The following is a 12,359-nucleotide window of genomic DNA, read 5'->3' on the forward strand; positions in this document are numbered from 1 at the left end:
TGTCTTTTTATTGGGGAGCTGAGTCCATTGACATTAAGACATATTAAGGAATAGTGATTATTACTTCCTGTCATTTTTCATGTTAGTTTTTTATTTGAGTGGTTATCTTCTTTTGGGTTTGATGAAAGAAGGTAACTATCTTACTTTTTCCAGTGTGTCATTTCCCTCCTTGTATTGGAGTTTTCCTCCTATTATTCTTTGTAGAGCTGGGTTTGTTGAAAGATATCGTGTAAATTTGGTTTTGTCGTGGAATATCTTGGTTTCTCCATCTATTGTAATTGAGAGTTTTGCTGGGTATAGTAGTCTTGACTGACATTTGTGTTCTTAGAGTCTGCATGAGATCTACCCAAGATCTTCTGGCTTTCATAATCTCTGGTGAGAAGTCTGGTGTGATTCTGATAGGTCTTCCTTTATATCTTACTTGGCCTTTTTCTCTTGCTGTCTTTAATATTCTTTCTTTGTTTAGTACATTTGGGGGTTTTGATTATGTGATGAGTGGTATTTCTGCTCAGGTCCAGTCTGTTTGGAGTTATGTAGGCTTCTTGTATATTCATGGGCATCACTCTCTTTAAGTTGGCAAAGTTTTCTTCCATAATTTTGTTGAAGATATTTGCTGGCCATTTCAGCTGTAAATCTTCACTCTCATCTATACCTATAATCCTTAGGTTTGGTCTTCTCATTGTGTCCTGGATTTCCTGGATGTTCTGGGATACAAGCTTTTTGCATTTTGCATTTTCTTTGACTGTTGAGTCAATGGTTTCTATGGTATCTTTGGCATCTGAGATTCTTTCTTCCATCTCTTGTATTCGGTTGTTGATATTTGCATCTATGGCCCCTGGTTTCTTTTCAAGGTTTTCTATCTCCGAAGTTGTCTCCCTTTGTGATTTCTTAGTTGTTTCTACTTTTGATTTTAGATCCTGGATGGTTTTGCTTAGCTCCTTCACTTGCTTGTGTTTTCCTGTAATTCTTTAAGAGATTTTTATATTTCCTCTTTCATGACTTCTGCTGTTTGACTCACTTTCTCCTGCATTTCTTTAAGTTTGTGTGCGTGTGTGTGTGTGTGTGTGTGTGTGTGTGTGTGTGTGTTTCTTCTTTATTGGCTTCTATCTCTTGAGCCTTATTCTCCTGAATTTCTTTAAGTGATTTTTGTGTTTCCATTATATGGGTTTCTAGCTTATTCATGTTCCCCAGTATTTCTTTAAAAGATTCATTTATGTGCCTTTTGTGTTCTTCTAGCAGCATCATGCACAGTGATTTTAAATCCAAATCTTGTTTTTCTGGTGTGTTTGTGTAACCAAGACTTGCTGATGTTGGACAGTTTGGTTCAGACACTGCCATATTGCCTAGATTTCTGTTAGTAGCATTCCTGCATTTGCCCTTTGCCATCTTGTTATCTCTGGCATTAGTTGGTTTTGTCTCTGGCTGATGTTTGTGCCTCTTATGAGGCTATAGGGCCATTTCTGTGACACTGGATGGATGGTTTTCCCCTGTTACAGATTGCTGATGTGCTGTCCTCCTCTTGGATGCCCTTTGAGCCCTAGTGTGCCTTGCCCCAGATTGTCTGTGTGAACCAGGCAGTGCCCGTTTGCTCCTTTTGGGAGTGCTGGTGGTGTATGATGCGGGACCTTTTCCGAGTGCTGGTCATTCTCTGCTGGGCAGCTGATCTCCCAACCGGGTTGGTGCACACAAGGCTAGCCTATCTGCTGAGGCCCTGAGTCTAGGCAAAAGCCTGGTAGGCTAAGGCCCGAGCAAAGTTCCCCGCAGGCTATGACAGTTAATTGGTTCTGTCAGATGGCCAGGATGGCGGGGTGTACACATGCTCCCTGGAAGTGCCAGGAGAGTCTGCTAGGCTAACATCCTCCTTGCTGGGTTGGCATACAGATGGCCCACTGAGCAGCCCAGGGCCTGGGGTCAGTCCAAGGCCTGTCCGGTTTAGACCCCCCCACACACTATGTTAGCCTCGGGCTATGACTCTTAGCTGACTTTGCCTGCTAGAACTCTCTGGCATCCCGTAGTCAAAATGGCGGCTCACGCCTGTGGATTGAAGGCTGACTCAGGAGCTGGAAAAGATGCTAGACCAAAAGATACAATAGTTCACAGATCATACTGATCAGCAGAGAGAATATAAAGAGGATTGGAAGCAAAGCTTTCAGAATAACCTTTTAAAATTAATCAATCAAAATAAAATGGACAGAGGAATATCACAGTTATAATATAAAGAAAAATTTTAAATGTGGAGGCAGAACCTTGAACAGAGAATACAGGAACTCAAGTATAAGGAGTAGGAACAAAAGGACAACTATGAAGTATGGACACAGACGTTAAGGGAGAAATTCAAATTTTCAATTAAGATAAATACTCTGTAAGGCAAAGGACACTGTTAGAAGGACAAAACAACAGCCATCAAATTGGGAAAGGATATTCACCAACCCTACATCTGATAGAGGGCTAATATCCAATATATACAAAGAACTCAAGAAGTTAGACCCCAGGGAACCAAATAACCCTATTAAAAATTGGGGTACAGATCTAAACAAAGAATTTTCACCTGAAGAATTTCGGATGGCAGAGAAGCACCTTAAGAAGTGCTCAACACCATTAGTCATTAGGGAAATGCAGATCAAAAAACCCTGAGATTTCACCTTACACCAGTCAGAATGGCTAAGGTCAAAAATTCAGGAGACAGCAGGTGTTGGTGAGGATGTGGAGAAAAAGGAGCACTCCTCCACTGCTGGTGGGGCTGTAAGATGGTACAACCACTTTGGAAATCAGTCTGGCAGTTCCTCAGAAAACTGGGCATGACACTTCAGGAGGGCCCTATACCTCTCTTAGGCATATACCCAAAGGATTCCCCGGCAGGCAATAAACACACATGTTCCATTATGATCATAGCAGCCTTATTTATAATAGCCAGAAGCTGGAAAGAACCCAGATGCCCCTCAAAGGAGGAATGGATACAGAAAATGTGGTATATTTATACAATAGAATACTACTCTGCAATTAGAAACAATGAATTCACAAAATTTTAGGAAAATGGTTTGATCTGGAAAATATCACCCTAAGTGAGGTAATCCAATCACAAAAGAATACACATGGAATGCAATATCTGATAAGTGGATATTAATTAGCCCAGAAGCCCTGAATATGCAAGGCACAAATCACATAACAAATGACTCCCATGAAGAAGTATGGAGAGGGTCCTGATCCTGGAAAGGATTGATCTAGCATTGCAGGGGAATATAAGGACAGAGAAAAAGGAGGGAGTTGATTGGAGAATGGATGAAGAGAAGAAGGTTTATGGGACATATGGGGAGGGGGGGTCCGGGAAAGGGGAAATCATTTGGAATGTAAACAAAGAATATAGAAAATAAAAATATTAAAATAAAAGAAAAAGAAAAAAAAGGAAAATACTCAGGTAAAGACCACAGATTAAGAAAGCCAATCAAAGCTTATTAGAAAACAAACTTTAGTATATCATGCTAGTATACCACAAAAATATCAAAATATAATCATCCACAGGGTTATCAGGTATTTGAATGGCATCCCATGGGTGTGTTAGAAGTAAGAAATTTTAAGGAAAGTGTCACTAATTTTGGAATGCATGTGCCATTTGTACAAAAAATCCTGACCTCTTGGGGTATTACAAATATAATCCCCTAAGACTGGAAGGATATGGCAAAAACAGTACTGAAACCTGCATCAAATTTACAGGGTTTCTCATGGTGGAGAAAAGAGTCAAAGGAGATAGCAGGACACAATAAAGCCCAGAGTAGAAAGACTTCCAAAGATCAGGTGCTTGGTGAAAGTTGCTTTGCTGAAATAGGGGTGTTTGCTGTATACGATGAAGAAACTATGGTATTGTATCTATTGGCAGCCTTAAATGCTTGGGGAAAGGTGCAGAATCAGGCAAAACACTTGAACCAATTCCTCATTCCAATTCCTCATATCATGCAAGGTGGAAAAAAAAAAAAACCTTCCCTGACTTTTTGCAAAAGTTGACCTCAAGTTTGGAAAGGAGTGTATCAGGTCCAGCAGACAAAAAGAAAAGACAATAATGTAGTCTTTAGATTTAGAAAATGTGAATGCTGAATGCAAGGAGGTAACCAGACCACTGAGTACAAGGTCACCATCAATAGATGATTGGATTAGATATAACTGATGTTAGGCATTCTTCACCTGCTATGACATTAATCAGAGAGGGTGCCACTAGAAACCTAGAAGTGGCCCAAGATTTTAAATATTTTAATTGTGATATGGAGGGTCATCCCAGGATAAATTGCAGGAAAAAACCAAATTAATCCCCAAAGTAAGCCTATGCTTTCTGGAATATGTCAAAGATGTGGCAAAGTTTGACATGTGACTATGGAATGTAGAGAAACAACAAACTTGGCAACACCTTTCCAAAATACTTCCAGGAGATCCTCCTGCAAGTCTCAAAGTCAAGCAGGAAGAGTTATTCTCCTCAGAACAATTAAACACTACTGCTCTAAATCTGATATTGTGAGACCAGATAATAAGGCTGAGGAAAATTCTATAGACAATTCAGAAAACGTAAGATGGGGACAAAACCGATTATTTTTGCCAACTTCTATAGAGGATTAAAGGCCAAAACTAAGAATACTAGTAAACAGTACTGATATTAAAGGAATGGTTGACCCTAGTGACTGTTATATATGTTTAATAGTAACAGAAAAAGCACATTAATAGCAGGAATATTTCCTAAAAATATTTTATCCTGGATCTTTCCTACTGAAGCTCCATGATAAATTAGTTAGTCTAAGGTGAATTCAATTCATGAAGATAACCAGCTTGTCCAATGATACTAGGACACATTATCATGTCCTATGATGGATCCTGACAACTAAGCTTGTCATTGCCACCATGCCTCAAGATCTGGATCAAAAAATGTGTCATCAAATGTCAAGTTCTGGGTCAGAAGACTATGTCTTAGAGACTCAGCTCTGGATCACAGATGTGGCCTCTATTTCGGCATGGTAGTACTTTCCAGATGTAGTCAAGTAGACAATAAGGAGTAGCCATTCGAATAATATAAGATTTTTTTTAAAAAGGAAAGGAATACTCTCCATAAATATCTCACTGCATGCCAAAAATATTTTTGACAAAATACAGCACCCCTTTCTGATAAGTCTTGGAGAGAAAAGGTATACAGTGACCATATTTAAACACAATATGGGTAAAATACAGCAAACCAAAACCAAATACTAAATTAAAGCATTTCCACTAAAATCGGTAAAAGATAAGGTAGCCCAATCTTACAATATCTCTTCAATATACTTTTTTAAAATTTCTAGATACAGCAATAAGACAGCTAACGGAGATGAAGAGAATACAAACAGGAAAGGAAGAGATCAAAGTATCACAATTTTCAGATGATATGACAGTATGCATGTGTGAACCCACAATTTCTCCCTGAAAATAATACTTCAAAAACAATTTAGTAAATTGGCTGGATTCAGATTTGACTCAAAGAAATCAGTAGGCCTCCTCCACACCACCATGTTCCATCAATAGAATGTTCTCACTGAACATGGTGCACAACTGAAAAGGAAGATTTTTATTATGTAGAGATGGTAAAAATTTTGTTTCAGCAGGAATGAACCATATTGGCAAAATATAAAAAGGAATGCTAAAAAAAATATAAAATAAAAGGAATGCTAAAATGAAATGGAATTTTAAGAAAGTTCAAAATCATCCAGATTAGAATATAAATGAATATTTAAAATAGAATAGGGGAAATTATTGACTATTGTCTGAAGAATACAACAGAAGATATCAATAGGAAGACAATTGAGACATTTTAAAAGTTTGTGCAGATACCAAACAATTTTTATCAAAGTCGTTCTTAAAATGGAACAAAAAATGTATAGTGATTGAAGAATCTTCTGTCTTTAAGTTAAAAAAATTCAGGAAACATGAATTTTCCTGATGTTACCATGTGCTACAATTATAACAAAAATCATTTAATGCTGTTACTAAGGCACAAAGAGATAAGCATAGTATGGTAACATCAACACTGATATGCACAGTTCAGTAAAGTAAAATTTTCCTAATATTAGTTCTTACACAGAAAGTCCATCACATGAACATTAGGAAAATCTTGAAATTATGTAAATTAGATTCCTACAGAATCAAGTATACAAAGACAGAATGTGGAAAACAAACTTGTACCATATTTGCTTCCATTCTTTCTCGATAGGTGTTTTTTTTTTATTTTAGCAGAAATTTATATGTTTACAGAGAATATGTATGTACTCTCCATGTCTGTTGCCAACTGCACTCAAAAAAAAAGGCATCAGATGTCCAAAACTGATAATAAGGTTGGATGTCATCTACCCTGTATTTTGGGAATTGAACAGATTTCCTATTTAAATCTCCCCCCTACCACCACCAAAATGAATAAGTAAAAAGTAAAAGCACCTCTATAAACTGGTATACCCTCACAACAGCCTACAAGAGAATGTGCCCATTTCCTTCCCAGCCTCCTGAAAGGCTAATCATCAAAGGCTATCTCAAACCTGTAAAATATCTGTAATTGTCTGTTCACAGTACCTGACAAGCATCTTTATTTGATTCTCAATTGAAAAAGTCATTCTTGCCGGGTGGTGGTGGCGTATGTCTGTAATCCCAGCACTCTGGAAGGCAGAGGCAGTCAGATTTCTGAGTTCGAGGCCAGCTTGGTCTACAGAGTGAGTTCCAGGACAGCCAGGGTTATACAGAGAAACCCTGTCTCAAAACAAACAAACAAACAACCACCCCCCCAAAAAAGAAAAAGTCATTCTTATCAGTGAGTCTTCCACATGAGAAGTATATTCTACCAAAAGTAGCTCAACTCCTAAAAGTGCTCTGCTCAACTGAAAAAGAGAAACAAACATAGACAATTTTACATAAAATACCTCAGCTCACATGCAGTTTCAGATTAGAAAAAAATCTTTGTGGAACAGTTTTAGTTAGAATAACTTGAGACCCAACACTTTTAATCAGAGGTCATTCAAATAAAGGTGAAAATAGGATTAAATTATTTGAATGAGTGTAAGGCACTGAGTTCCTAAAATTTCCAAGGAACAAAATATGAAGGATGAACTATACCTCCAGTAAGAAACAACATGAAGGTTATCTGGGGTCTTTCCAGCTTCTGGCTATTATAAATAGGGCTGTTATGAACATAGTGGAGGATGTGTCCTTATTACATGATGGGGAATCCTCTGGGTATATGCCCAGGAGAGATATAGCGGGGTTCTCCAGTAGTATCATGCCCTGTATTCTGAGCAACCGCCAGACTGATTTCTAGAGTGGTTGTACCAGCTTGCAACTCTACCAGCAGTGGAGGAGTGTTACTCTTTCTCCACATCCTCACAAGCACACACTTCCTCCTGAATTTTTGATCTTAGCCATTCTGACTGGTGTAAGGTAAAATATCAGGGATGTTTTGATTTGTATTTCCCTGATGACTAAAGATGTTGAATATTTATTTAGGTGCTTCTCAGCCATTCGATATTCCTCAAGTGAAAATTCGTTGTTTAGCTCTGTACCCCATTTTTAAATAGGGTTATTTGGCTCTCTGGTAGTTTCCATGGCTTCTTCAATGCAGTTCCACCCACTACTGGGGAGATTGATACATTTTTTGCCTAAATGTGTAAGAAATGAAGATCAAGGGAATATTTTTACGGTTGTGAGATAAAGGCAGTGCACCCCCCCCCCCATTATACCGCATGGTGTTTCCAGAATCTTCAGTAAAAGGATAGGTTTCTGATGTCTCCTTCCTTCGGGTTCTCAGTTCCTTTTCTGGGTTGTCCCTTCAGAATACCGGTTTCAATAAAGTAAGGACTTTTACCACCTATGACACATGTTTCCCATCCTCATACTGTCCCACAAGGTGTCTTGCAGTTGAAGAGAAGTTACCTTTCCCCGCATGGTACTGTCTTAGTTCTGCTGGGTTACAAAAAATGAACTGGAAGTTACTCTAGGAAAGCCCTTGAGGCTCCAGTAGTATGGCAGACTCTATGGACCTCACAATGCTCTTCCACAAATACTGTATGTTCCAAATCTAGAGAACCTCTGATTCCTTGCTCTTCAAATGTTATACAGAGATTTTCACTAAGCAAATGACTTTCACTTTTCAAATTCTTCATGTGTTCTCTTCCACATAACTCCAACAGTGAATCTACCTGGATCTATTCTGTCCACCAGCACCATATGCTTGCTGTACTATAGACAAGAATTATGTGCGTAACTGGTTATAGAATGAAGACAATAATATTGTGCTAGGGGTAGAAGTTGAGTTTTGTTTTTATTGTCTACAATTTGAAATTTTACCATAGCACATGAAATCTCTGCACATTTGAAATAATTATCTCATTATTACAATAATAAGTCATCACGTGGTGGGTCCTAGATCCAATGAACTTGTGTAACTGGACTCTCCAGAAACTTCCCAATTGGTTGCAGTTTCTAGATTGTAAAGGGCTATTCCAGACACCTAACTTTCACTTGCCTGGTAGGTGAGCTTTCAACATCCCTTACACTCCAATTGACACAAATTAGACATAATCAATTTAAAGCAGGGCCCTGGTGTACTAAAGATTCTGCTAAACATGTCATGTTACCACAAACACAAATACTGAAAACAACTTAAGGTTATCACTCCATATTCTCTCACAAGTTATACCATTTTATTTAATATTTTATGCAAGGGGGAAATTATATCATGTATGGATGTGCTCAATATAACATGTTACACTTCTTTTGTAAATCAAGGTTTTCAATTTATGTTTTCATTAGAATTACTGAGCTGAGTTATATCTTAAGTATCACTTGACAAACAAAACCCACTAATGAAATATCAGGGTATTGCCACAAATTCCAAGCCTCTACATGACAACAACTAATGACATTTTACATTCTTTCTCAAGTAGAAAAGGATACCTCTTTATTTGAACAAACACATCAGCTTTGGTTAGTTGGCACACTAACTTATAGACATGTTTTAAATACCACTAATCTACTGAGGGGAAAAATGGAGATATGGACTGTGGCTTCAGTTTACATGTCGCCAGAAAGAAAAAGCTCAATAGCAGTGACAATGGCAGTCAAGGTTTTATGGACTGCCCTGTATGGTGATATAGTAAGACCCTTTGAGCATTCTGTCATCAGAAAAGAGACACTTTCAAGCTGCACTGATGACCTGGTTCTGACATCCCTGGAGGAGATGTGTTCCTGCTGCTCTCTGCATCTCAGTGAAGCTCCTGCTTCCCTGACTTGGTGACTGAGCACAGCCATCTAACCTGAGACCTCTCACAATAACTACCTCCTTGCTTAGCTGTCTGACCAGAAAAATGGACCTGTTTCTCCCCAGTGGTTCTCTACTCTGGGTTTCCCCTAGAAACAAACACACCTGTGAGCTGGTTTTGTCCTCTGAAAAGCAGTTTACATTGATGTAGAGAACCAAACTGTAGACATGCAATTCTGTTGAAAACAGCTCTAAGGTAACAACTGCTGGTGGCTTCCCCCTGCCCCCAACTGTTGAACTTAGCCTTGTTAGTTAGGGGAAAATATCATAAATTACTCTCTTTCCAAGAATATAACTAATGTTTCTGATTGATTTGTAGTGTGATTAGCTATGTTCTATAAACTGGTATCTGCTCTGTATTCATAAATGTGCACATGAATACTTTCAGGTGCTTGCTATTGAATCCAACATTCACATCAAAGTGCCTTGTTCCTAGAAGTGCTCTGTAGGATTCTATTACAGTTTGTAACTGGAACAGATGTTTCAAGAACTAATGTATAGGAAAGTGGCTGTGAGCCATCAGTCTTTGATGGAAAGGTGTATCTACTGATGGCAGATGCTTTGTGTATGTTCATGAAGATAGTTTCCCTGTTTGGGATTCTACCAGGAGAAAGATAGAAATGAAACAATTATGAGTAATTTAATTTAACTCTAGCTAATCTTTATTTGGTAGGCACCACCTATCAATATTTGTAATTTCTTCTAGCTTACTGATAATTTAATCATCAATGAGCTTCCATTATAATAAATTGCTTCATACCAGGAAGTCCTCCATTTATTAGTAGTCAGATAATGTAAAAATTCACATGTTATTACTTTATAGCTGAGATGAATGATTTTTCAAACATTAAATATAGTTATTAACAATTAACAGGCAGGATATATCATATATATATATATACATATATACATATACATATATATATATGGAGGGAGGGGCCCTCAGTTCCCTTCTCATCACCCCTCTTCTCTCAGTCTAGAGCAGTTTGAGCATCCTATAGGGGCTTGAATAATTATCTCAGTTGAATAAACCATGGTGCTACTGGACCAGGTCATGGTTTCAAAACTTGAACGAGTCAGTAACATAATAGAAAACATTTCATCCATATTTGCTCCCTACCTATTACTCCTGCTTATAGACTTTTGCCTGATGCCTCCTGTTAGCACTATAAGGATGAAATTTAATGTGTTTCTCTACCAGGACTGGAGACACCTGGTGAGCTGTGGGTGAGGCTGAGATGTTGTTACATTTTCAGACCCTTTCATTCTGGTGTATCTCCTTTATAAGCGGGTAAAAGGCATCTTCCACACCCTATTGGATCTTGGCTGAGGTTTCAATGAATGGAATTCCATAACTCTTGGCTGGCTTGTGGGCTTGCTTTGTATCAATTGTCCTTTTTGGCAAGTCACACCTGTTCTCTACCAGCACCATGGGAACATCATCAGAGTTTTTCATGCACTTAATTTGCTCTCTGTAGAGGTTAATATCTGCAAATGATTTGCTAATATTGGTGGTAAGTACACAGAGGAACCCTTTGCCTGTCCTCATGTATTGGTAGCTTATGTTGCTGTAGGCCTCTTTCCAGCTGTGTCCAGCATACAGATGATCTCACTGTCAATCACCACTTGTTTTCACTAAGAGCCCTCTATGGTGGGATCATATTGATTCACAGAATGGTTCTGGTTTAGCTGGATAATCAAGCACTTTTCCCAACACCACCTGCTTCAACTACCACCAGTTTGTACTCAGTCATTTCACACCAGCAAACCCCTCAAACTCCACAGACAGTGCCACAGGAGGCTTTTGGAGTTCAACCTGAGAAGCTGTTGGAGACCCTCAAATCGCCATCAACTGCCTCAACCCGGGAGGGGCACTTCTGGCCTCAGTTACAATTTCTAAGATCCTAATTCTCTGAGCCTTTGGGAAATTTGTATAAATATTCTATTTTAATGCTTTCGCTTGAAGTTAAGACTTTTGTCTTTTATCAGTACTTACAAATGTTTTTCCAGGATGTTTATTATTTCTAAACTATGTGTGAGCAGCTTTATCTACTATTGATAAACTATATCATAGGTTCATGATATTTATATGAATGAATTCACACATGGAATTTAAGATGAAGACTGTCACACCAATCCTAGTAGAATCTGTGTGACAAGGTTCACAGATTAAGGCATTAGACTTCGAAAGGAGGTATCCTGAAACTGGTTGAGGAACTCTCAGCCAGGGAAAACAATTGAACCGTAATTCTCATGGCAAATTTTCTGGTTTGTTTTCTTCCATTCCTTTCTTTACCTATAGGTTTCTAGTAGCCCAGACAATGATCTTAAGCAAGAATAATGGATGTGAAACCACCCCTTGAGAAACATCACTAAAATGACCTCGACTCCAGCGAAACCAAGTCTTTACTTTTAAAATCATTTACAAAATTATTATGATAGATAAAAACCTTCCCAACAATAAAATTTCATATGGCTATATGTGTGTCATTAGAAGTGGGTTTTGATATATGGTAAAGAAAGCCTTAATTAAAAAAATTAAAATAATTTAAATTTATGCTTTAAAGATGATAAAAAAATCAGATAATACAAGTTAAGCAGTAATTAATCATAGGGGCTACAAAATCAGTTCAGCAGTTAAGAGCAATGACCATAAAAATGTATTAACCTGTTCTTGGGAATATGCCACTAGCCTCAGATGACCGCCCTATTGAATATATATTTTTTAAAATAGTTATATATTTTTTATTTTTTAAAGGCTTTTTCTTTTTTCTTTTTTTTAAAAATATTTTTATTTTCTATATTCTTTGTTTACATTCCAAATGATTTCCCCTTTCCCAGATCCCCCTCCCCATATGTCCCATAAACCTTCTTCTCTCCGTCCATTCTCCAATCACCTCCCTCCTTTTTCTCTGTCCTTATAGTCCCCTCCAATGCTAGATCAGTCCTTTCCAGGATCAGGACCCTCTCCATACTTCTTACTGGGAGTCATTTGTTATGCAATTTGTGCCTTGGGTATTCAGAGCTTCTGGGCTAATTAAAAAAGCACGGG

The 12,359-nt window shown here is 38.0% G+C and overlaps 1 protein-coding gene and 1 pseudogene across 3 annotated transcripts in view; both read right to left on the reverse strand.

Moving 5' to 3' along the window:
- LOC127681612 (zinc finger protein 420-like) overlaps window positions 1-12,359 on the reverse strand; it is a 662,660-nt gene that overhangs the window by 514,523 nt on the left and 135,778 nt on the right. The gene's annotated exons all lie outside the window — the stretch shown is intronic.
- Window positions 9,138-11,155, reverse strand: LOC127681643 (GTPase NRas-like; annotated as a pseudogene).

Source organism: Apodemus sylvaticus, chromosome 3 (genome assembly GCF_947179515.1).
Source record: "Apodemus sylvaticus chromosome 3, mApoSyl1.1, whole genome shotgun sequence".
Taxonomy (NCBI): Eukaryota; Metazoa; Chordata; class Mammalia; order Rodentia; family Muridae; genus Apodemus; species Apodemus sylvaticus.